Genomic DNA, 27275 nt, shown 5'->3' with positions numbered 1-27275 from the left:
ATGAGAATTTCAGTCCTGAAATAGGGTAGACCTTGGAATGTAAGACCTCTAATCTTTTGCTCACTTATTTATTCCCTGAATTTTTACCAAAGAATTTTTCTTGCACAAGGTGTCATGCAGAAGCTGGTAATGCAAAGATAAATATGAATTAGATCTAGCCCCTCAGAGAGCTCACAGTCTAATGGATGAGAAAGACACAGAATCAAGTAACTATGAAACAATGTGATGATATGCATTCAGCGTTTGGGGAGCACCAAGGACAAGCAACTAAACTACCATTTGCCCAATAATAGAACAACTGCCAGTGAAACAGTGATCACTCGATCTTGACATATTCCATCAGAGGCTAGAAAATTGCATATCAGAGTCACTGTAGATGAATTCTACTCTGGACAAACATATGGACTAGATCAGAGTTTTTTAAGAGCAACACTACTGACATTTTGGACCAGACAATTCTTTGTTGTGGAGGACTGTCCTGTGCACAGGGGGATCTTTAACATCCGTGGCCTTTACCCTCTAGATGTTGGGAGCACCCACTCCGTGTCAATCAGAAGTGTCTGAAGATATTGCCAAATAGGTCTTGAGGGGAAAATTACTCCCAATTGAGAACCACTGGACTAAATGGTCTTTAATATTTCTTCCATCTTTAAGGATTGAACTAGTAGAACAGCTGGCACTGCTGTAATCTGCAGGGAATGCTCATTTCTCCCAGCTGATACTGGAGTTACTTAGATTTGACCACAACTCTGCAGCCATATGCTCTTAAGGAAGCAATCTTAACCTAAAGAAAGAACTCAAATCCTAAGTCTCAAAGCCATAAGTACCCTCTATCTTCAATATTGTAATGCAGTCTCTACTTGGCCAATGTTCCTCAAAGATATTCTGTGTTGAAGAAGTTGTACTTCTTGGGAGCCAGCATTACTGACTGAGAGGGGATAGCCTTGCTACTTGGGCAGAATAGAATCAGCGTTTAGAACAGAGAAGCGCATTTTGACTATACTCTATGCAACCCCTCCTACAATCAAAGCAGTTCTGTCCTTCATCTTTTTTATCCACCTTTCTTAACCTATAGAAAGATAGAAAATGCTTGGTGGAAACACTGGAGTTGGACCTGGAGCCCTGGGTTTGGATCCTAGTCAGATCATTAAACTCACTGCATTAATTTGGACAAATTACTTCATACATTGGCTTGCTCATTCAACAAACTTTTTCCAAGTGCCTGCTGCACACGACAAACTATAACAGCTGGCTAGGGATACACAGGGAATGACACAGCTCTCCCACTAGTTTTTCACAATAGAGAAAAAGGAGAGCAAGTATCATATCTCATGTGATGGTGTTAGTATCGCCATTACTGCACTACTCACAGGGAAATTACAACTGGTTCTGTTTGTTTTCACCTTGGCCAGGGAGTCAGGATCTTCCTCCATGACCTTGTCCTCACCAATTTGTCCAACATCCCTCTCTCTGTTTGGTCAACTCACATTGACTGGGACTAACCATGCCCAGTAAGATTGAAGGGCCTGTTGTCATCAGGTGGAATATCAATGTTCAAGGATAGCTTTTTCTGTATTCCTATATTTGCTCTCTGGGCCCCTAAGTAAAGTCACTCCTACCTCTCAAAGAAATCCTGTAAAATTCCTTCCACATGTCCTTCCCCTGTGTAACTCACTTCTCAACCTTCTCTCTTTCCTTCCCCCAAGTCTCAGAATTACCCAATTTTCAGGGACTCTGCATACATTCATCCAAGAATTTGACCACAGAGGTAAAGCATTTCTTCAAATCTGTATTTTTGTTTCATTTTGGACTGAGAGAAAGAAAAAAAAATGGTCCTAAAGACCACTGAGAGAGCAAAGGGTGGTGAAAACACAGAGAAAACAATGAAGTGAATGCTAACAAGATAGAACCATAACATCCTGTGGTAACTGACATGAGAAGAGCAAGCTCAGACTTCTAGGGACCATGGCCTTTCCCAAGAAATGGAAGTTAGCAACCAGGGCATCAGTTTGTAATTATATATACTTTTTATCCCACAGCGAAACAAATTTCCAACTGATGGGGATGGTTCAGCAGAATATTATAAACAAAAGCTTCAAGTAGGTTTTTACTTCTTCTTTTAGGGCTTCAGATTCCTCCAATATAAAAATAAAAAGCTTGATTAGGGAATCTTTTAGGTCTGAGAGAGCAATAATACTCCACCATTCAGTGTTACTTGGATTCCTTTTCCTACCAATATCCCTGGTATGTCTTTCTCCACACTTAAGATGTGCTGCTTGATCCAAATATGGAGACTGCAGGACTAGGTGAGGAGAACGAGACAGACTCCCCAGAGGTGGAACTCAGTAACATGGGGACAGAATATCAGGATTTGAGGAGCTCCAACGAAAGCTTTCACATCTTGCATACATTTTCAGAAATAACATTCTACAAAATGTAGTCTTGTTTCCTTGGTGTGATATAGAACTCTTTTAATTAAACTTTGGAAACAAACGTATAGGGGTCATGAGGATAAACAAAACTTTTCAATTTTTAATTCATTGGATAGATCCTCCTGAGCTTTCATTCCCTGGATAGGAATCTCAAAGCAATAACTCAAGGAGCTCCCCTTAGAGGCTGTTCCACTTTGATGTGAACCCTGCTGTCTTTTTTGACTCTGGAGGATGGACTGGAAGTCAGACTTGAGTGGATACCCTAGCACCTTCACGTACTTAATACCTGCTGTGACATTGGGCATTACAACTGAGCCTCAGTTTGCTCATCTATGAAATTAAGAAACAGTATTCTCAGGGCAGTGCCTACTTTGTGGTAGATGCCCCTTCTTTTATCCCTACATTCTAGCATCCAGCCCAGAGTAAGCTTGCGTTAAATGTTAGTTGCATTTACCTCCTCCATTCTTACATTCTCTTTTTAAAGGGGACTTTAATAGGCTCTTGTATCAGGCCACAAAGATATCTTCTTCCTGCCATAATTAAGCAACTCGAGAAATCCTGTGAGGTCGATAAATTTGGAAAACGCTTACATAAAACAGAATATAAAATGGCAAGTCCTGCCATCAGAAGCCAGTAAAAGTCAATTGCTTTATGCGACACCTCTACAAATGGCATTATGTCATTGCATAATATTAGTAAGAAATTGTAAGATTTTGTTCAGGCCTATAAAACGTAATGAGTCTCACATCATCTACCAATATAAAAATAAATTGAAAGAAAGTAATATTTTAAAAAGAAAGAAAAAACAAGCTTCCAACTTCTTGGCTTTTTCTGTGTTTGAGGAAATTTAGTCCATAAAGAAATGGATTTAAATGTTTTTCAGTGTGGTTAGTTGGCGTTCTCTCTCTTTTTTTCTTTCTTTTTATTATTTTAATTTTTCATCTTTGCCTTTTTTATTTAACTGGGAACACACAAAATCTCTGTTTCAGAAATCAGGTGGTCTTGGCTGAAAAATTCTCCCAATGCATAAAAAGAACTTTAAATGTTCAAAAAGTGGCAAGTCTTCATGGTGCCAATAAAGAGATGGATTTATTCATCTGGGCGAAGGTACAGGACATTAACTTTCACAGATGCATTTGTTCACCAGCAGTTCACACTAAACCAACCTGAAAAGTCTTTGTAAACCTGAAAAAATGAGGCTATGTGTGCGTGGCCTAGAACAGTGTTTCTTTTGGTAACAAATAGTGATATGGGGGTCCAAATTTATCCAGTGAGTACCTCTCTTAGGCAAGGTTGAATGCCCATTGGTTCTGGAGCAGAAAGAATTGATCATTCTGAGGAGATTTTGCCATACTACCAAAGATCTGGCTTGCATCTGTATTAAATATGCTCCAGAAAAAATGGAAGGAATAATCTCATAGCTCCCCCACAGTGCAGTCTTATGGATGTGAGCAGGCATGTCTATTAGGAATAATATATAACAAGAGCTGAGCCATTGGGCTCTCTAAATAAACTGTCTTCATATTTGGGGAAGAGAAAGACAAATGTGGTATGTTTGGCTCAAGAAATGGGCTCTGTTTTTCTTCTTTGTCAGCATTCCCATTCAGTGGTGCAGATGGACTGGACACCCTTGGGGATGGGGTACATTTTCTGGCTCAAAATGGAAACAGTGTGGAGTGGTTTAAGCCAAGGAGGAAAGCTTGGATTCATGCAATCAGTTCAAGTTACAGACTGAGAGAAATCCAAAGTTGAATGTAAATCTATAGATATCTCTTCTACCTTTAACCCAGTGCTGGAATTCCTTCTTTACATGGTTGAATGATGGCCACCCAGCCTTCCATTGAACACTTTCCAGGAATAGGGAGCTCATTACTTGTGAGGAGCTCTGTGTATATTATTATTGTCATTAATATGTGGATTAGTACCATTTTTAACAAAACTATAGCAAATGTTATAACCTCCAAGGAGAGGCAAATTTGGAATGGTTGTGAAAGCTCATTTCCTTACTCTTGTTAGTAGTTCTACAGGAAGTCATCTCAACATTCCTGACCTCTACAGAAATAGGCTGATACCAAAGGCTGCACTTAGAACATCCTCCCTTTACAAGCAAGAAGTCAGTTAGATGGTCCCTATCCCACTTGCCTTTTCAGAGGAAGAATGTTGTGGGGGCAGGGTCCCCACCTATGAGAACACTTTTTATGCTGCATCCAGTAGTGCTGTCTGCCTAACCCAACTCTCTGCAGAATGAGAATCCAGAGCCTTGTGTGTGCTTTCTCTCCATTTGGAAACGTTACTATAGATTTACACTAGCAGTGTGTGTACGTGGGACCCCTTTGCATAACACAATCTCTACAAGCACTTATAAGATATTAGGCTTCAGGCTAAGAACTTGAGATTTATTAGCACATCTAGTCTTCCAAATAGTTCTCTGAGGTTAGACACTATACTTACACTCTTTTGAAGAGGAGGAACCTAAGTCTCAAAGATGACTGGGCATGGTAAAAACAGGGCTTCTACAAAAAAGCACGTTCTTAATCTATGCTACATAGTTGGCCACCACTGGTATTGTGAATAAATAAAACCTTTAAATCAGCTAGGTTTAGGGTTACCCCTTGGTTCTTCCCCTCCCTGGGAGTGATATTATGTACTTTCTTAGCCTTATGGAGTCTCAATTTCCTTGTCAATAAACTGGCAGTAGTATTTCTTCATAATTTTTTATGACGGTTAAATGGGATCATATATATAACATGTACAGTAAACAGAATTTTTCTTATTGCCCTAGAGCTGAAGAGTAGGACTCCAAACAGAGGGATAAAAAGTGTTCATTACCCAATATCACAGAGCAAGAACACTGAAAAGACTACTAACGACTGGGCCTTTTGGCGGGTGCGCTAAGTAGGCAAACACCTCTGCTACCACTTATGATCAATCAGATCTCCTGTTCTCCAGAAACGAGGAAGGAAAATAACACAGGGGAAAGAAAGCATCGTGGGAGTTAAAGCAATTGGCCTAGAATGGGGAATGTTGCTGCTTTGGCCTCCTCCTCCCAAAGTCAGTGAGGAAGGCCCCAAGAGAATCAATGCCAAGTAACAAGAGTACCTTCAAGAAGGAGAAACTTGTGTCTCATTCCCTGGTTAGACAATTGCTTATGCAATGAATTTTTGATCTCCTGAGTGCCTCTTAAAGAAAAATAGGGTTGGAGGAAGATGGCAGTGTTAAGCGGAGATTTCAAACAGGCTCATGCCACCACGTGAAGTGGTAAGGACAGGCAACTTCCCTAGGAATCCAAAGGTTCTAGAGAAGGTGAATTGGAGTCATATTGCCAGTGCCATACAAGAGAGCACCTCTGCATAGCCATAGGGAACTCTGCAAGAGAATAAGGTGTACTCTCAATGGGATTGCTTTAGGCATATTTTTCTGGAGGAAAGAATTAAAATAGAAATGGTACATCCCAATTATGAAACTGTGAGAACATATACATGAGCCCTACAAGGGAGCCTGCATTTGGACACCTGCCACACAGACCAATTCACGTCCTGAAGAGGAGTAGCAACACCTAACAAAATATAGAACTTCAGACCCAGTTAAACATAAATGTGTTTCCTTTCCCCTAATTCATTCCTCATGAGGAGGTAGAACAAGAAGAGGATGGACAAGGACAAAGAACTGAAAGTGTGTAAACATGGATCACGCCCCTTGCACGCACACACACGCACACACACACACACACACACACACACAACAGTACATAGCTATAGTTCCCAGGAGTCATGGGTTAAGCTTGAGCTAAAAGGTGAGAAGGGGGTGGTTAACTAGTTTACAATTTAATAATGTACTGGAATGAAGTCTTAATAATTAAAGTGACCAGAAAATTGTAGCACTCATCACAAAAGTTAATAAAAGATCATATAAGTGGCACATCTGGGAGGTGGGCATTACTTGGTAAAAAACAAATATTTCATGTGTATACCCAACCAACTTCAGACTATTACTGGTTTATCCAGTAACATATGGGCAAATAATATCTTCTTAATAAATGTTACTTCTCCTTTCTCCTTAGATTACAGCACATATTTGATTTCTTCTCTGATTATAACAATGAATCCTAATTCCTTAGAGAGGAAAAACTGGAAAATACAGAAAAATATGAAGAGCACAATGAATATCAGTCATAACCTTCCTCCTACCTTTAGAAGCATCGTTGAGCAGCTCACTTAGGAAATTTTTCCTTATCATGAACCCAAGTCTGCTCCCTGATATTTCCATGCACTGGTCCTAGAACTGCCTTCTGAAGACACATAGATTCAATATCCTCTTTCCTCCATGTGATACTCTTTTAAATATGTAAAAAGAGATAATTTGACTTTTTTACCCACCCCCCTTTTTTTTAACAGGTGAAACATTTTAAATTTCTTCCACCATTCTAAATGCCTCCTGGTTTCCAGCCTTTTCCTATTCCAGTCAATCAACTTCTGAGGATGTCTTGCTATGCCAATGTCACTTTTTAAATATGACACAGAATCAAGCCAAGCCCCAAACTTGACACAGGCAGATTATTACCTCCTTCATCTGAACACTGTTCTTAAATTTTTGTCATTGAGTACAGCCAAAGAACACAAAGAGACCAATTTGTCAAGTTGGAAATATTGCCTTAGCTTATGCTGACCTATTTTCTTCCTCAGAGCTTCTCAGGGCAAAAGGAAGGATCTGGCAGCTTGATTTTGAGATTTTCCCAACTCAACAGAGAAGTTTTTGTCAGCCTCTTGAAAGAAATAGAGACTCCTGACATCTAGTAGTAAAAAATAAGTTGTTTCAGAAGTAAATGCCAATATGATTGGAGGCTCTCTTTTCTCCATTCATCCATTCATAAGTTGTGAATAAGAAGCAGAAATTCTAGAGCTTAGAATTTGGTAAAATGTACAGTTAATACTCTTTGCAAATCTCTTTTCACTGCAATGCCCAATTGTTAATCATACCTAGGAGCAACTCAAAATCTATGTTTAACTCACTGTGCTCTTGGGGCTTCCCATATCTTCCCAAGATGGGAGAACAGAGAGAAACAGCAGTGGGAAAGCCTTTTACACAAGTGTGTAGACTGTATGGTGACCGTCTAAAATTCTTATGTTGAAGTCTTAACCCTGAATACCTCTTTGAAGAGGTAATTAAGTTGAAATGATGTTTGCTGGGATGGGCTCTACTCCAGTATGACTTGCGTCCTTATAAAAAGAAAAGATTAGGGGCGCCTGGATGGCGCAGTCGGTTAAGCGTCCGACTTCAGCCAGGTCACGATCTCGCGGTCCGTGAGTTCGAGCCCCGCGTCAGGCTCTGGGCTGATGGCTCGGAGCCTGGAGCCTGTTTCCGATTCTGTGTGTCCCTCTCTCTCTGCCCCTCCCCCGTTCATGCTCTGTCTCTCTCTGTCCCAAAAATAAATAAAAAATGTTGAAAAAAAAATTAAAAAAAAAAAAAAAAAAGAAAAGATTAGAACACAGACACACCTTGAGAAAAGACCATGTGAAGACACAGGAGTAGCCAGCTATCTACAAGTCAAGGAGACAGACCTCCAGAAGAAACCAACCCCTCTTGACACCTTGACCTCGAACTTCTGGCCTCCAGAATTATGGGAAATAAATTTCTGTTGTTTAAGTCACTCCGTCTATGGTAATTATCCCAGCAGCCTTAGCAGACTAATGCAGGTAAGGACATGAACACAGGTGAGAAGGTAGAATGCCGAAGCCAGTGAGAAAAGGGCCATTCACACATCCTCTGCTCTTTTAACTTACCCCAAGAAATCATGACACTGCCTTAAGTTCTATTCAGATTTTTATTCCTTTGAGACGTGTTTTCTTCCATAATCAATCATTTTAACAGATCTCATAAGAATTATAAAACAACTCAAGCCATTGGAAGCCTCCTCTGTTTTGACTTGTAAGAAAGGTCTCTGTCAGGAGGGCCGATAAGGGTGGTTGGTAGGTGTGATCTGAGGGCAGGGCACTCAGAGACACTGGCAGAAGCTAAATCTATTTTCATTTAAGGGAACAAAAATGCACAAGTAAATACCATCGTTGTTTGTCCAGAGTTTTAGGCTTGAGAAGAGAGCAAGGAGGACCATGGTAAAAGGAGGATTAAAAAGCATAGGGATCTGAGACTGGGGTACTGCAGACAATAAAGATCTGTCAGAAATGCCACTATGTGCTGTTGTTGGACACTCCTCATTACTGAATTTTTAGGAAAACTTCAATAAATTTTCTATACTGTTTTTTGAATTAGATATTTGTTTCATTTGGATGCACTGCTTTGCTCTAAACAGCCCAAAAGTAATCCAGCATATTCGAATTGTATACAAACACAGTGTTGCAAAAAAATTCTGTCATTCATTCGGTATTTTACTGGATTGTCTTTTCCTTCAGAGTATCACTATATTGTAAAGACTGGGCTGCATATAAACTATGTAAACTTTCATCTAAGTATCCAGGCACCTGCATCCTATGCAAATGCACTTAATCTATTCTACAGATTTTTTTCTGCAAATAGGTGTTGGGTACCAATGATGTTAGGATTGGTCTACATAACAAAATAAGATAGAAGTGTTTCATGCCTTTATGCAGTCTGTAGTCTAAATTAGGTGGAAAGTTTATGGGGGAACATGCCCTCAATGAGCATTCTTTGAAGAGAGAAAAAAACTAGGATTTATAGAAAGTCATGCATTTGATATGTAGTTTAACTCTCATAAATCTACCATGACATAGTTATTTAGTAGCTCACTTGTAACATAGAAATACTGAAAATCAAAAAGATTAGTCTATTCAACATCACACATATGGTAAGAGGTAGGGTAGGATGAATGCTCCTTGGTGGTATTCTTTGCAGTACATCAACCTGTCTTCCTTGAGGACAAAGTCTTTGTCTTATAAATTCTGAATCCTTCTTATGCATAGGACATGGTTCACCCAAGGATAGGTTTAATGATTTGGGGTTGAATAAGGCCTTTGTTAATAAACTATTGGAGTACCCTAAGGGTCAGTCCTTTTTTCTAGGATTTCTCTTCTTTACTTGCATTTACTTCCTAGGTGGTATCATCCAATTCCATCACTTTAAGCATATGATGTTAACTTCTAAATTTTTAGTTTTAGCTCCAAATGAATTCTGGACTTATATGTCTAACTGCCCATTTAACATCTCCCTAAGATGGTTAATGAATGTCTCCAACCTAATGTGTTGAAAGAGAGCTCTTGATTCCCCTTTAAATCAGATTCACCCCCTTCTCAGCCTATTCTCCTACCTTAATGTACTCAGTTCAAGCCAAAACTCTGCTGTCAACAGCTTCTTTTTTCCTGTCCCATTCTGTATGCAGTCTATTGGGAAATCCTTCAGGATCCACCTTCAAATGCACCTTGAAACCTATGCTTTTTGCCATCCACCCCTATCTCCACCCTCTGGTCTAAGCCAGTGTTGCTCTCCCATGGAAGGCAGCAACAGAATCTTGTCCGCCTGCTTCTGCTCTCACCTCCCCTAAGTTTATTTTCCACTCTCCACTAGAGTGCTGCTTTTAACACAAAAGTCAGGTCATACCTTCTCCTGCTTAGAATCTTCCCAGGGATTTTCTATTACATGAACTAGAAAGGTCTGACAGGTAGATACAATGGTTCTCTAAACCCTGGCTTCCTGTTGGACCTCACCTCCTACCACTAATCCCTTCAATCCTTCTGCTCTGGTTTCCTACACTGCACTCCCTACTACTCTTAGAACACACTGACATGCCCTCACTTCAGAGCTTTATACATATCCCTGCCTGATAGCCAGTCCTGAAATCTTCACATGGCTCATTTCATTAAGGTTTCTGCTAAAAACTCATGTTCTTATAGACTGTACACACTTCCCTGTGTGTATATGCTTGCAGTACAGTGGGGGCATAGTAAATGAATATATTAAATGCATTTGAATCACACCATGTATGTAATGATCAAGAACGGATAAAGTTGGAATTTCTTTCTTTGCTTCAAGAGATTTTCTTTCTCTGCACACTCTTGTGTGAACATTCACAATTACTCATCTGCCAGTTTCATTGCCATAGATCAGACCCGGAAAGCTGCCAAGGAAACCACATATAACCTCACACCATACAATGTCTATGGCCAAGAAAGTAACAGTACATGTCACCCTGAATCCATTTGCCTTTCACATTTGTCTTTGGTTACATTTGGCAACCATGGGAGCCTAGAGATCCTTGCTATCACTCTGAAGCAAAACTGATTCTGGATATAAGGTCAGAAGAAAAGGGGAAGTTTCTGGGACAAAGTGCCAAAGTCAGACAGAGGCTGGACCATGAGCTGCAAGGTAATGTCAAAGGAGCCTGCTTTTGCCTGTGTCTTCTTCTCCTCCCGTTAGACACCAAACAACTAAAAATCAAAGTCACTTTCAAGCATTTGGACAAGATCCCAGCCTAGCCAGCTGCATAAGAAAGCTTGCTTTTCAGTCAGTCCCCCAGAAATGAAGTATGGGAAGATTGGGTTCAAGTATGGACATAATTCTCCTCTTCTGTTGTCTCCAAGTTGTTGTGAGATCTATCCATGTCTGGGCTGGAATCATGTTCTGGTCACAAATAATTCGCCCTCACTTCACAAGTTAGCAGTTCACAGTTTACAAGGCAATACAATTTATTCTTGATTCACAGCTTTCATTCCTCTAAAAACAGGGATGGGGTTAATTAAGAAATGTACCCAAGGGCAATTTTTTTTAATGTAAGAATTATTTGCCTTCACTCTTAAGGTAGACTTTGGAGCCAGAGAGTTCTGGGCTTGAGTGGCTGCCTCAGCACATAAGAGCTAGGGGACTTTGGGCTTATTGCTTTATTTTTCCAATCTCAGTTTACTAATCCCCAACACAGGGTTACTATGAGGATTAAATGAGTAAGCATAAGCAGGATGCTTGACAAACTATTTATGCATATCAAGCCTTAAATAAGCTTTATTTATTCATTTAACCAATTTACCTACTACTATGTGCCAGGCATGATTGGGAACTAAAGACATAGCAGTAAATAAGCACTCTTTCACAGTGTGCTTTAAATTATAGAGAGACAGACAATAAACGAGCAAAAACTAAAAACAGATTACATACATTGGTTGCCACTCTCCCTTTCATTAACTCTTAGCCATACACTAGGAGGATGGGATCACGTGTTCACATACGCACATACACATGCCTCCTAGCATGCTCTTACCTGCTCCATCATAATTAACTCAGTGTTAGAGTTGCTTGATAGATTGTGACAGTACCACGCATTCTATTTTACTCAAGCAATAGTTTTTGAGAACATGCTAAGCGCTAGATTCAGTGTTGGATGTTAGGAAAGAATAAAAAGGTAATAAAAAATGTTCTTCCCATCCATCTGCTCATGATTTTGTGGTAGAAACAGACCACTAAACACACAATTAAAATACCATTTATTACTTGTTCTGTGGAATGCTGATATACTCTGCCAACCTAGAAAGTCTAAAAAGGAAGTAAAGAGCACCACCTCATGTGGCCTAATGGAGGCTTTCCCAAGAGGGTGAAATTGTGTAGGGTAACTCAGATTTAAACAGGTCAATAAAAGGAGAACTTTCCATGCACAGAGAACATTTTATGCAAACAAATAGCATAGGAAATTATTTTATATGTCTGGTCATTAGGGAGCTTCTATTCAGTTCAACATATTATACTCCAAGCAATGTGCTGCCCAATGGAAAACAAGAACGAGGCATGGGTTAGTGCAAAAGGCCAATAAGCACACACAAAATTTTAATATATGGAGTAAGTGCTATAACATAAGTAGTACAAAGAAGGATCAGGCTTCCAGCAGAATCTAATACAAGAATGAGAAGTTAGATGAAAGAATGGGTGTGGGGACTGGAAGGAAAGCTTTCAGGAAAGCAGGACTAATCCATACAAGGAGCCTTACGTGGGACACTGGCAAATTCTAGGAACTTCCAGTAACTTGTTACTGTTAGAGAGAACTCATCCTTTAGAACCCAAACATCACTTTTCAAGAAAGGTATTCCCTGAGCCCCCAGGTAAGATAAGATTTTCCCCCTTTAGTCCCAGGTAGAAAGTAAATTCCATAATGAGGCACAGGATTATGTTACTCTTCTTCAGTAATGTTCTCCATTGCCTCTTACAATTCCTGACATAGAATAAGCCTCAATATATTGAATAACTGATTACAAAAGTGATTGCCAAGAGGAAGATTGGAAAGGGTTAAACAGGCATCAGAACAGATGAACTTATACTTCACACTAGGAATTTGAAATCCAAGACCAGTGGTCTCAAAACTTTGCTTCATCACTTACCCTAGTAAGTCAATGTTTTGGGACACTCACTCCTGATATACACACATTAATTAATATATAAACTTACATGTACTGCTCTAAGGCATTATGTACGTTATAAAATACGCAAAAAGAAAATTAGAAAGCTTATTATAAAAAATAAACATAAATCGATATTTTAACATGTTTTTCTTATGCCTCAGCACCAAATTATACGCCCCCAGGGTAGCCACATCCTTTTGGAAAACACTAGGGCACAAGAAGTCATAGAAGCACTTTAAGAACAATAATATGTATCCAAATTTGCATGTTAGGATTCTGTTGTAATTAACCAGGTAGTCCAGCCTACTTATCATATGCTTCTATGCACTTCCCATCTCTGGCATCCGTCCCTGAAGTCCATATCGAAGATGATGCATGGTTAGGTACTCAAAAATCGAAGCGAATATTAGCTATGAGGACAAACCTAATTCATCACTTCTTCTCTACAGGTTTTTAGTCTTTTATGAAGAAACACAATAAATAAAATAATGATTAGGCTATAATTCCATGGTAATTCCTAGTCAAGTTGAATTGAGAGTATGATAAGGTGTCATACCTCCATAGTAAACACACAAATCAGAACCCATGTGGATCTGACTCTCTGACCTAGTTGTACCTGGCAGTGATGGAGCAAAGACCAATCTCTGCTTGATCCCTTTACAGTGTAGAGTCTAGAAGCATGGGTCTCCACTATGTGTAGAACCAGGTGGTTCACAAAAATGAGAAAGATAGGCCAACACTGCTAAAATGCCATCTCAATGATTCGCTCCTAGTTGGCAGAGTTGTCAGTTTTTTGCCACCTCTCCAATTTGATAAATCATTCCTTGTGTCCTGGGGAGAGCAAGTGAAAGGATTGGGAAAGAAATTGGAATTGGTCTTTATTAGCCCATCTTTTCTTAACAGTGGAGAATAGCAATCCCCTAATGATAACAAGGAAAAAATAAATAAGGGTGATCCCTCCAATAGCAAGGAAGAAAACCCAAGCAACTGGAAATTAAGATGATAATCAAGAAAGTTCTAGTGTTTTATCTTCAGCACCTTAACTGACTAGATATGCAACAATGGGCAAATCACTCCCCTCTCTGAGCTGCACTTTCTCCATCTGTAAAATAAGAGGTAATAGCAGATGATCTCTAAGGGCCCTTGTAACTCTGACATTTTATGGTTTCTATAAGATATTCAGAAATTATTCTTGAACTGCCTTTGTCAAAAAGCAATAAAATTTAATATAATATTTTAAAATCCACTATTCAAATACTAATGGACTAAATGACAAGGGTGCTAGAAGAACTAAATGAAAATCTTGGGCTTTCTGACCTAATCAATCAACATAAATGGATGGCAGGAAGGAGTACAGAGGATGAAATCCTGAACATTATCAGGAAAATGGACTTTTGAGTTAAGGAGTTAATCAGCAAGAATTTTACCAATTGTGAAAGGTCCAATTGTGTGGCACTGACTTGAGGCAGGACAGGACAAAGACTCCTATGGGCAGACTGTGATGAAAACCAAGGATGAGCACATTCCATAATGGAGGACAATGAGTTAGGAACACTCTGTAACATGAGAAGCTGATTGTACAGAGAGCAGCCGTGTTCCAAAACAGAATACCACTGTGCAGCTGTGGAGACAGAAAGGGGCCAGCTTTCAGAATATGGTAATATTTTTAAAAATGGTCAAATCAGAGCTGGTGAAACCTTTCTTCAAATTTTGGCTGATTGATTGATTGATTGATTGATTTTGAGAGAGAGAGGGAGAGAATCTCAGGCAGGCTTCACCCCCAGTGCAGAGCCCGATGCTGGGCTCCATCTCAGGTCCATGAGATCATGACCTGAGCTGAAATCAAGAGTCAGATGCTTAACCATCTGAGCCACCCAGGCACTCCTGTTGGCTGCCTTAAATGAGTTATCCCATACATGGTACTGATTTCAAATGTCTAATTTATCAAATATATACATATATATATAATTTATCAAATATACATATATAAGGTTTATCAAATATATATATAGTTTATCAAATATACATGTATATGTATATTTATAACATACATATGATTATATATATGTTATTTATTATAGATAGATGGATAGATAGATTTTTACAAGTGTAAATTCAGGACTGTCCACTCATTCCCCTGCCTATTCTAGCATTAATATCACAACACACAGTATTTTAATTATTGTAGCTTTGAAGCATTTTACAGTTAGGGATTGCATTCTTCTTCATGTCACGGAATAACAGAAAACTGCCTATAGAAGCTTAATGAAATGAGAAATTTATCATTCTCACATAACAGAAAACTAAAAAGTACAGGGCTGGTGCAGCCCTTGGACATCAATAACAGAGACTTTTCACATTTTGCTCAACTATCTTGGGTATAGTTTTCATCATCATGTCATTACTTCACGATTGTAAGATGATTGCTTCACCTCCAGCAGCATATTTGTGTTCCAGGCAAGAAAAATAAAGAAGAAAAGAGCAGTAGGCAGGTATGGGATCTAAGCATCCTTTCTTTTAAGGAGATTTTCTAGAAGCCCTGCCTAGGGATGTTAGTATAACATCAGTACATGACCACTCTATCTACAAGAGAGGCTAGGAAATGTATTTTATTATCTGAGTACATTACCCTGAGTAAGGTATAAGGTAACCTTAGTACAAGTAAAAGAAACTTTGGTGTAGAGTAGGCAACTAACCAGATTTGCTTCTCTCTCTCTCTCTTTCCCTATTTCCATATATATATATATATATATATATATATATATGTAGAAACCTGATAGGGAATTTTAATTTTATGCATTCTTTGCAAAATTTTTCCTAAACTTTTGTGCAACATTGCTTCAGGAGAAACCATAAAATCAGGGATTAGTGAATTTAGTGATAATTAATAGCTTTCAAAAATTAAATAAACCCCTTTACATTTATTCAGTTCTGCTTGAATAGCCCCTGTTAAAACCTTATAATTTTCTTCATTTAGTTTTCACATACTTTAAGCTAGGTTAATTTCTAGGTATCCTGGATTCAGTTTGGCTTGTAAATTTTTAATGTAATTTCTTTTCTTCCTAAATTGTTTTTATTGTTTTGCTGATAATAGGAAAGCTGCAATTTTCATTTATTAATCATATATCATGCTAACTTACTGAACTCCTTGAGTAGTTCTAACAGATTCTTGGTTGGCTCTTTTAAATTTGTACACTTAAATAATCATATTATTCATATTATCATATGAATATGATATAATCATATTATCTATAATAGAAGTCTTATCCATATTTACAGTCAAACATATTTTTATTTATTTTTCGTCTAATCACATTATCTCAAGAGTAAAGGGGGAAACTTGTTAAAATAATTTATTAGAACTGTGTTACATTTTATCAAACACTTTTCAGTTGTCTTTTAAGCTGATTATTTGGTTGTTTCTTCTTAAATTGTTTAACAAAGTGAGATTTTATATATATATATATATATATATATATATATATATATATATATAATTTACTTCTTTTGAGAGAGAATTCCAAGCTGGCTCTGCACTGTCAGTGTGGAGCAAACACAAGGCTCAGCTCAATCTCATGAACCATGAGATCTTTTACCTGAGCTGAGATCAAGTGTCAGATGCTTAACCAACTGAGCCACCCAGGCAACCAAAGTGAGTTATTTTCCTTTATTTTGATTTTTGTCATTTCAGGTTTTCATGTAAATTCCAGTTAGTTAACATACAGTAAATATTAGTTCCCCGTGTACAATATAGTGATTCATCACTTACATACAACACCCAGTGCTCATCACAAGTGCCCTCCTTCATACCCATAACCTATTTCACCCATCCTGACACCCACCTTCTCTCTGGTGACAATCAGTTTGTTGTCTACAATTAAAAGTCTGTTTTGTGGTTTACCTCTCTCTTTTTTTCCCCTATGTTCATTTGTTTATTTCTTAAATTCTATGAATGAGTGAAATCATATGGTATCTCTCTTTCTTGGACTTATTTTGCTTAGCATAATACTCTAGCTCCATCCACATCATTGCAAATGGCAAGATTTCATTCTTTTTTATAGTCGAGTAGTATACCATTATCAGTCAATGGACATTTGGGCTCTTTCCATAATTTGGCTATTGGTGATAATACTGCTCTAAACAATGGCATGAACATATACCCTTGAATCAGTATTTTTGCGTCCCAAAGTGGGTTAAAATGTTTTTAAAAATTTATAATGTGACCAATTCTTGCATTTTTGTGATAAATCCTAATCGTTGATGTTGTTGTTAGTATTATTAAGCTGCTTGATTTAGATACTCTAATATTTTGTTTAGTATTATTCTACCTATGTTCATAAATTTTTGCCTATTTTTTCTTTTTCTTTTAATCTACTTTTATTCAGTTTTGGTATCTGGATTTTACTAGGCTCATAAAACAAGTTGCTAAGTTTTAATATCTTTTTATATGATCTTGAAATTTTATATCATATGGGAAATATTTAATCATTGAATGTTTATTAGGAATTATAACTTGAAAATTATGTTTAGTGCATGTTTTAGAAATTTATTTTAAGATTTCTCATTGTTTCAGGTTTATTACATCTTATGTCAATACTGGTAGTTTTTTTTTTATTATTAACATTTATTTGTATTTGAGAGAGAGAAAGAGAGAGACAGAGCATGAGTGTGGGAGGGACAGAGAGAGACACACACACAGAATCCTAAGCAGTTTCCGGGCTCCAAGCTCTCAGCACAGCTCAACACAGGGCCCATGAGCCAGGAGATCATGACCTGAGCTGAAGTCGGACACTTAACCGACTGAGTCACCCAGGCGCCCCATTACTGGTAGTTTTTAATTTTACTTTTAAATCAACTTTATAGAGGTATAATTTAAATACAATGAATACAAGCAATTTAAATGTACAGGTTGATGAGATTTGACAAATGAAAAATCCCATGTAACTACTTGAGCACCAAGATAGAGAACATTTATATCATCCTAATAAGTAGTCTCAAGACACTTTGCACTCAATTCCTCTCCCTCAAACACTAGGCAACCTCTGGTCTGCTTTCTGCCATTATAAATCAGTTTGCTTGTTCTAGAATTTAATAGAAATGGAAGCATACTCTATGTGCTCTGGATTCTTCTGCTCAGCATAATGTTTTGGAGAATTATTCATGTTGTTGCATGAATCAGCAGCATGTCCTTTTAATTGCTGAGTAATATTCTAGTGTATGAATAGACAATTACTTTTAATCCATTTGTCTGATGAAGATACTTGGAATATCTTCAGTTCGAAATTATTATGAATAAAACTGCCATGTACATTTGTGTACAAGGGATTTTGTGAACAAAATTGTTTTTATTTCTCTTCAGTAACTAGTTAGCTTTAGAACTGCTTGGACAAACAGCAGTGCATATTTAACTTTATTTAAAAAACTGCTGAACCTTTTTCCAAAGTACTGACAACATTTTACACTCTCAACACCAATCCATGAAAGTTCCAGTTGTTCTAAGTCTTCTGTAAAACTTAGTTTTGTCATTCATTTTAACAATGGCCATTTTAGTGGGTGTGTAAGGGTCTCTCTCTCTGGATGCCTTAATTTGCATCTCCATGATAACGAATGACCTTGAGCAAATTGTATGTACCTATTGGCCACCCATATATCTTCTTTTGTGATATGTCTGTTTAAATCTTTTGCCTACTTCTGATTTATCTGTTTTTAGATTATTAGGCTGCTGGGGTTCTTTCTGTTTTCTGGTACAAGGTTTTGCCCAAAACAAGATTAGCAAATATTTCCCCCCAGTAGCTTAAACCTTCATTTTCTTCATGGTATCTTTCCAAAATCAGAAGTGTTTCGTTTGCAGGGCACCTGGGTGGCTCAGTCAGTTAAGCTTCCAACTTCAGCTTGGGGCATGATCTCATGGTTTGTGGGTTCGAGCCCCTTATGGGGCTCTGTGCGGACAGCTCAGAGCCTGGTGCCTGCTTTGGATTCTGTGTTTCCCTCTCTCTCTGCTCCCCCTCACCCCTGCTCGTACTCTGTCTCTCTTTCTCTCTCCAAAATAAACATTAAAAAATTTTTTTTAATTATCAAAAGAAGCTTTTCATTTTAAGTCTAATTTGTTAATTTTCTCTTAATAAGTAGTACTATTCATGTCCTGCCTAAGAGATCTTTGTTTAGCTCAGTATCACAATAAAACACACCATACTTGTCTCCTTACTTCCTAAGAATACATAATTTATTCTCACCTCTGAGCATCTGCAACTTCTATTCCATGTGCCTGGAGTATGGCATATTCTTTCTCCAGACCTTTATAGCTTATTCCCTCATTGGGATACACTTTCTGCTCAGTGTTACCTCCTCAGGAAAACTCTCTCCCTCACAAGCCACTCTAACTTTCCTTTGTTTCTAGAAGTCTTATAGTTTCAGCTCTCTCATTTAGGTCTAAGATCCATTTTGAGTTAATTTTCTTATGGTTCAAGGTAAGCATCTAAATTAATTGTTTTTGCATGAGTATATCCAAGTGACTATACCATTGGGTGAAAAGGTTATAGAATTGCCTTGCCATCTTTGTCAAAACTTAATTAACCATAAATATAGGGTTGTCATTCTAAACACTAAATTCTGTGTCATTGATCTATGTAGCTAATCTTACGCCAAGACCACAAGGTCTTGATTGCTGTGGCTTTATACTTAATTTTGTAACTGGAAAATGTGAGTCCTCCAGCTTTTTTCTTCTTGTTCAAAATTGTTTTGGTTTTTCTGGGTCCTTTGCATTTCCATATAAATTTTAGAATCAGCTTGTCAAGTACTGAAAAAAATATATACAGTTTAAGGATTTTGCTAGGGATTAAATTGAACCTGCAGATCAATTTGAGGAGAATTGCCAATTAGCAATATTGAGTCTGCCAATCCATGAACATATCTCACTTTATTTAGGTCTTCTTCAATTTTTTCAACAATGTTTTGTAGTTTTCCGTGTACAAGCCTGACACGTCTTTTGCTAAATATATTCCTAAGTATTTTTTTTCTTTGTAATGCCATTGTAATTTTACTTGTTTTGTAATTGTAATTGTTTTCTTAATTTCATTTTCAGACCGTTCATTGTTAGCATATAGATACACAATTGGTTTTTGTATATTGATCTTGTATGCTGTGATCATGCTGAACTCATTTGCTGTTTTTTTTAATAGAATCCTTAGGATTTTCTGCATAAAGAATCATGTCTTTGCAAATAAAGACAATTTTACAACCTCTTTCTCAATCTGGATGCCTCCAATTTTATTCATCTATTATGTATGTATGTATATATTTATGCATTACCTTCTTATGCCAATTAGAGAAACTTCTCTATGATGTAGTGAAAACAGAAATGTTTGCCTTGTGCTTGATCTTGATCTTGATGTGCTTGGTCCACACATATTTTATGTAACAGAGGTGACTTTTCCCTTATTTTAAATAAATCCCTTGAGAGAGACATGAGACTTTATCTAAAGTGCAAAATCTGAGCTTGATTCCTTTCCCACCTAAGGTTTCCCAAACTGTTTTTGAAACCAACCAACCAACCAACCACATTTATTTTTGTTTGTATGCTTTCTTTACCTCATCCAGCTTGACCTCAAGATGCCATTTTTAAGCTTCAAGAGACAGCTGGAGAGATCAGACCCCCTCCACTGGGTCCCCATCAGACACAGTGGAAAAGAGGAAACGAGATGGCAGGGATCTAAAGATTTCTCTCAGGGCCCTACTGGACACATGGCCAGGGCTCACATGACTGAACGCTGGAAGGTAGGAAAAGGAAACAAGAGACAAAGAGGGAGGACTGCTGATGTGTTTTAAACTGTCATAAGATAATTTGTATAATCGTGAGGGAAGTGATTTTAGTCTACCTCATAGTAAATACTCAATAAATGGTAGCTCCTGATATTAATATTATGACTGCTATTATCATTAACCTTATCATTACTATTATGTGTTCAGAATATACTCTCTTTTCTCCAAAGGGGCTTGATCATTCCTATTTTCTAATGAAAAAACCCACTAGAATAAAAATCCATTATGAGTATAACTGGTGACAAAAACGTACAAATCTGTTGACAATTATGACTGCGTGTCTCCTGTGTGCAATTTCCCAGCCCTAGAAGTGACTAGTGACCAGGGAGAATGCAGGGAGTACAGAAGCTGTGAAGCTGCAGCTCCTCGGGCAGGGGTGACCCCTCCCCCTCCATCCCCAGCTGTATGATGACAAAGCTGTCATTAGTTAGGGGAGCTCTGAATCCCAAGTGCAAGGACCTTATGCTGTGCTTGAGAGACAGGAAATCACTCCTGTCAGCTGGAGGGAGGGCAGGCGTGGAGAGCCAAGTAAGTAGGAAGGGGTGGGGGGGCGGGGTCCTGCCGGATCCTTGGTCATCCTCCCCTGTAAGAAACTGTAGGAAGGCTGCTCTGAGAATCATCGCACAGGCCTCCTCCACAATGACAAAGGGATCACCTGGAGATGAGGGTATTCTTGAGTGCGAGCTCTCTTTAATTCCCTGCCAAGGCAGCCACAATTTATTGAAGGTGGGTTTGTGAAGTAGAGTTCTGCCAGGGAGAGATTGGCACAAGAGAAATGGAGACAGCTAATTCTCAGGGGGTCGTCTTTGGCAAAATCTGCTATTGAGGCCTCATGCTACTTGTGCTCATAGCTGCCGAGAACCAAGAGTGCCATCTGCAAACTGTGACTCATAAACACTCTGTCAGTCTGCCATCTACCCTGACATCATAAAATAACAAGAAGCGGCATTGTAATAAAGAGGGGAGGTTTGCAGCCTACCAATTAAATGCATCTAATTTATTTCTCTTACAGCTGAGGCTTTATTTATTAGTAAACAGCTGCATTTGTTACACTTTTTTCTCAAAACGTGCCAACTGGCACTTTGGATGATCCATTAATCCTAAATAATCATCTGTGTACTTCATAGATCCTGGATATATAGGCCTATATGTATAAGAAGGTTATTAAAAAGCTAAAGCCTAACCTTGCCAGTCAGCTGGAGGGTGTAGCTCTGGTTGTCAGGCTGGGTGAGTTAATGTGACATGAAGTATGTAGATATGAATGAGGTCTGGCTGTGTTTTTGGAAAGATTTTGCATGTGGCTTTATCTCTCCCTTTCCGCAAGTACATGTAGAGAAATGTGTATGTTAATTTTCTGCAATTGAGCATTGCCTAAATTCTTGTCCAAGTGTAATTAGCTTGAGATGACCAGAAGCAGATTATAGGGTTACCTGTTTTTAATTGGAGGTGGGATAAGAGGAAAAGGTATATTCCCTCAGCACCTGAACTTTCCCCAACCCTGCTAACCGGCATGTGCTTCTGAGGTTAGAGTTCTTCTATTTTCATCTGTAAAAGCGATGCCAGTACATACACACATACACACACCCCTACACACACACACACACACACACACACACACACTCACTCACACACACACACACACACACACACACACACACATCCTCATTTTATTTAAAAATGGCTGTGGTACACACAGGAAAGATCCACTCTCAGTTTTTGTTTGTTTCCTTACTACATGGGAAGAGAAGATTACTGAGAATCATTGCAAGGGAGAAGAACTGTGTTAAGCAAAACTAAATATTTCACTCACCGACCTTTAAAGGGAATTGATTTGTTGAATATCAACTTAGATTCATCCATACCTACTGATTATATAAATAATGATTAATTTCATCGTTGTGTGTTTTTTTTTATACATTCCAGTGGAATAAGTCCTTGCGGGCAATATTTTCATTTTTAAAAAGGGTTGGCCATCATTCTGAATATTATGCTTTGTTTTTATTTTCTGGGAAGTAATTGTTACTGTAATCTATGCAGAGAGATATAAATGACTGACTTTGGCCTACTTTAAACTCAATTAAATTAGAAGCCCTCTATAATGTGACATTGCATTTATGGTTGTTTAAATTATGTGGCTGTGTGATGGTCACTGGCATATTATTTGTAGGCCAATATTCTGTTATATGGTGTTTTGAATTTAAAAACACTGATAAAAATGATCAGACTTTCATTTTCTCTTTTGTTTTTATTTTTATTTTTCGCAATGATACCCACTGACTTAGGCTGGGCATGTTGTGTAACTTGCATAATAATTGAGATTGCAATTTCAATAAAGAAGGGAAGAGGGAATATGGGAGGAGAAGACAATTGAAAGAATCAATATACAAGTTACGAAGTTTTGAATATTTACATCTCCCTCCTTTTCTTTCCTTTGCCAAAAATAAATTTACATATGATATTTTTCATGAACCATACTAAGGGATCATTACAAACTACAATTTGAAACCACGTCTAATAATGGACAAGTAGTCATCAATTAAGTGTATATATGTTTGTTAGAAAAGAGTCACAAGTCAAACGTGCTATCTTGTTTACAAAGTCGGTTCACAATTAATGTGTGGGATATTGAGCTAGAGTGTCTGGATCTGAATTCCCGTTCTGTCTCTGACTAGCTATGGGAACTTCGGTAAGTTACTCAACTACTCTCAGCCTCAGTTTCTTCATTGTTGAAATGTGGTTAATCTCAGTCCTTGCCTCAGAGGGTTATTACATGATTGAATGAGTGGATTCACCTAAAATGTTCAGCACAGTGTCTAACACCTATAAGCTATCAAGAAACATTAAATTTAAGAAGAAGCAAATCTCTGTAGAAGAAATGACCACCAATTAGGCATACTACAGAGGGCTCAGTCTTTCTGAGATCCCACGTTTCCAAGTGTTGAGTATGCAGGTGAATGCTAACGTTAGCAGAATAGGAGGTTACCTTACTTGACAGTGTCTTCAGTAGAGTAGTATCCTGGATTGGGGGAGTTTGTGTTCGTGTCTTTCCAATTTCACGTGTAACAAAGTCTGCGTTCAGGGTCTGAACGTGTCATGGCAGACATGGTCAGATTATTTACACCACAGAAATCAGCCAGTCCTACAAGTTGGGGCTCTTCCAGTCTCAACTGGTAATAAATATTTACCAACTCATCCTCCCTGTAGAGAACAAAGCCTAAATCCAGAAAACAAGTCCCTTACCTAAAGCCACTGTGCAGCCAATTGACAAAATCCATGCAGGTGTATAATTAAGGATAGATCTCGTGTCCTCACTCATAGTGTCATTACCTTCAATCAACATACAACTAACATGCTTCATTATTGAGTCTCATTAGACAGCACACTGGAAGCAGCAAATTAAAAGAGGCAAAGAAGATGGCAAAAAGGAAGAAAACAAACATCTGACTGATATGAACATTCAAAGACATACACAGTCTGAATATATTTACTAAAGGGGAAAAAAAAGCCTAGAATAGCCTAAAGTCCTTTCTTTCAAAACACTGGTGTTCCTAATGAACTCCTTGAATCATCAAGGAAGTAATAAGATACATTTATTTATTATAATATGTTTACTGCCTCTGATTGGTTAGCACGAAATATATTTAGTCGTAGTCTAGAGGTTAAGATATTAATGCTGAATGGGATCTTGGGGACCATCAAGTCCAGTAGGTTTCAAATATTTTAGCCACAGGACCATATTTCATTCAGATGGTCTACTGTCCAAAAACCAAACAGCTCTGTTTTGCATTCTTGTCCTTTCACAATGAAGCACATCCCTTTGTGGAGGTATTTGGGCATATTAGAATACAGGCTGTGAACCACTGAGGGAGAACACCTCCCACGTATTCCAGACTTAGAGATGTAAAGACAGACTTATTTAAATCAACCGCAACATATTAGGGAACCAAGCTTAGCCTAACTCTTGCTTTGAGGAAGGAACCACATGAAAGGAAATTCCTGGAATTAGGTCAGTTCAAAATACTTATATTCCAGAAATCACGATATTGAGTTCTGAATAACAGTTTAAGCTAAAGATTGATAATATTAATACCTACCATTTATTTGCCACTTGCTATATGTCAGGCATTATGTCAGCCATTTACTATGCAAGAATTCTACTTGATAATTACCACTTAAAATCTCACTTTACAGATGAGCAATTCAAGGCTGGAAGGTTAAGAAACTTGCATAAGGTCACTCAGCTGGTAAGTGTCCAACTGCTCAGAGACTTTAAAGCCTATCCCCCAAACACAATACTCATTTGTTTCCCCAATATGCTACATTAACAGGGTACAAAGTCCTGGAAAGTGCCCTGCTCAGAAGAACAGATCTGGAGAGACCAGAGACAATTGTCAAACTTAGAGTAGAGAACTAGGGCACAGAGCTGACAAGATAAGAATGAGCTAAGATGGTGGGATCGAAGGACAAAGCTGGGAATATGGCTTGCTTTTATGGGCTGGAAGGAGCAAGATATATGCAACTCAGCTGCTCTTATGGAATCCAGATTTGGATGGGAAGTTGGCTGCAGAATTCTCAAGAGATGGTAAGTGACTTTCGCAGGATCATGTGGCCCATTAGCAGTCCAAATCCATCAACTACATCATAACTTAGGGAAAAGTCTCCTTGAAATTAATGTGATCATGTTAAAGAGTTCTAGCACTAAAAGGACCTAACTTTGCTAATAAAGAAAAATAATTTTTGTGAACCTCATGAAGCCAAGTAATTGAGACTTTGCTCTATTTAGAGTATAAATTCAAGTATGAGTCCCTAAACAATTTTGAAATCCAGAGCATCAAAATCAGTATTTACGACTCTTTTCCTTGAATTTTTGGTCTGTGCTTATATTACCTGTTTTATGAGACTTGGAACAGAAGATCAGGAAGAGATGATGAAAGAAACATCCTCCTGGTGGCCCAAACTGGAAGAAAAAGTAGAGGCAAAACTACCCTTAATCACTGCCAAACCGTCATTCAGTTCCTACAATCAAAACATGAAACAACTGAGTCAGGGAACAAACTGAATTCTGTATACCCTCTACACAATCAACAATTAAAATTGCAGTTGGCTACCAACATGTTGTTTCTTTCCAAGAGCCCCATTTGAATGTTCTGCATGGTGTCTGGTGACTGGGCTAAAAGGTACAGATAAAACTAGAGTTCATCTGCTCTTTTGTCTATTCCTTCCCTGACCCTCCTTTTTGCTGAAAAACCATTTTATTTCCCTCTACTGCCCTTTGGGTTTGATGGGGCAGATGTGAGTATATTTCATAAAATCGAGCAGATTATCTCCCCCCTCCCATCTCACCATGCAATGGCAATCATTAAGTCCCTGAAAGCCCACGGTGCCAGCGATATTGGTCCAATAAGTAAAGCCGCACTTCCTAAACAGATGGGAATGATGTTTCTTTGCCACTGGGTGAAATTGCCTTAAAAAGTGTCAGCAACAAACAGGGAGGGAAAGCTGAACCGCTGCTGCTGGAAGTCCGGCCACATGTAATACTCACTGCTTAAAAATCCAATATTGCATTTGCTTCCATTACAGTACTTTGTCCATCAGCTCATTTGAGTCTATTAACTTAATTGTTCTTTATTAACAAATGGGTCATTCTCTCTGGCAGCAGAGCAAAGCTCAAATGCCAGTTAAATACTTTGATAAATGCAACACCCCTTCCACTCTGCTCCCTCCCTGAACATGCTGTGAATGCACACACATGCACACACACACACACACACACACACACACACACATACACATACACACGCAGATGCTTAATCAAGTGTATTTATATAAAAGGAGCACATCAAAAATTGGTTTTTAGAGCTGGCAAGCTGGGAGGCGTGTTTTTCTTTACAAGTAGATCCTATAATTACATATCACATCTTTTACAAATGTGTGTCATGCCTCTGGTAAAAATGTTCTTACCCTATGAAATGAGCTAAGGTTTTAGCGAGAGAGAACAATGACAATAATCTTTTGGCAAACCTTTTACAGGGAAGTCCTTTTTTAAAATTATGCGTACTTTTTCTTTTAATTATTCAGTAATTCTTCGTGTTATTATTATTAATTCTTCACAACTAAAAAAAAAAACAAGATTTCCTGTTGTCTTTGTGTATCTTGGTCTCCCTTTCTCTTCCCTCCTAGCCCCCAACATACATACCCCTTCTTCTTAGGTGACATTATCCTACTCACCAAACCTGTAACTTTAACAGAGGGTGACAGGGTGACCTTGACGACAGATGTTCTTATGGCAACAGATGGCACTGGCAAACCCGAGAAGCTGCTGTATGCCGTCTCCGTGCCACCTGTGCCTGGTCAGATTGAGTCCATCAATTATCCAGGCTGCCCCATCCCCTGCACAGCCAGTCAGATGGATTGGCCCAGAAGGTTTGCTGTGTGAATGACAATAGGCAAGGGGCTAGTGAGGAAGCAGTCAGGTGAGAGGGTTTCCTTCTTTTCCTCTTCTACTTCCCTACCACAAATCCCTACCCTCACTCACTCGTATATTTAATGATTTCAGTGAATCTAAAAGGATAACTGGTTTTATCAGTGAAAATTCACCACATGACCTTTAAAGATAGCCACCATGAGGATGGCTTACACAAAGAGAAACCAATATTGCTACTGCTTTATACACAGC

At 38.3% G+C, this 27275-nt stretch overlaps 2 long non-coding RNA genes across 4 annotated transcripts in view; one reads left to right on the top strand and one right to left on the bottom strand.

The window, feature by feature from the left end:
* The window catches only part of LOC123379632, a 101119-nt gene extending 86802 nt beyond the window's left edge, over window positions 1-14317 (bottom strand). The window contains exons 1-2 of the long non-coding RNA XR_006584336.1: window positions 14209-14317; window positions 13398-13612 (exon numbers count right to left, since the gene is read on the bottom strand). This is a non-coding gene — a long non-coding RNA (uncharacterized LOC123379632). The remainder of the gene's footprint in view (window positions 1-13397; window positions 13613-14208) is intronic.
* Window positions 14318-14365: 48 nt separating this feature from the next.
* On the top strand, window positions 14366-25756 carry LOC111561951. 3 transcript variants are annotated; one of them, XR_006584335.1, is made up of 6 exons: window positions 14366-14438; window positions 19960-20062; window positions 20378-20554; window positions 24791-24843; window positions 24928-25181; window positions 25499-25749. It is a non-coding gene; the product is annotated as an uncharacterized LOC111561951 (long non-coding RNA). The 3 variants fall into 3 exon arrangements; XR_006584333.1 differs by having other exon boundaries at window positions 24928-25751; XR_006584334.1 differs by having other exon boundaries at window positions 14371-14438; window positions 19960-20066; window positions 24928-25756.
* The last annotated feature ends 1519 nt before the right edge of the window (window positions 25757-27275 follow it).

This window comes from Felis catus, chromosome C1 (genome assembly GCF_018350175.1).
Source record: "Felis catus isolate Fca126 chromosome C1, F.catus_Fca126_mat1.0, whole genome shotgun sequence".
NCBI lineage: Eukaryota > Metazoa > Chordata > Mammalia > Carnivora > Felidae > Felis > Felis catus.
The sequence above is the reverse complement of the archived record's forward strand: the minus strand, read 5'-3'. Positions and strand labels throughout refer to the sequence as shown.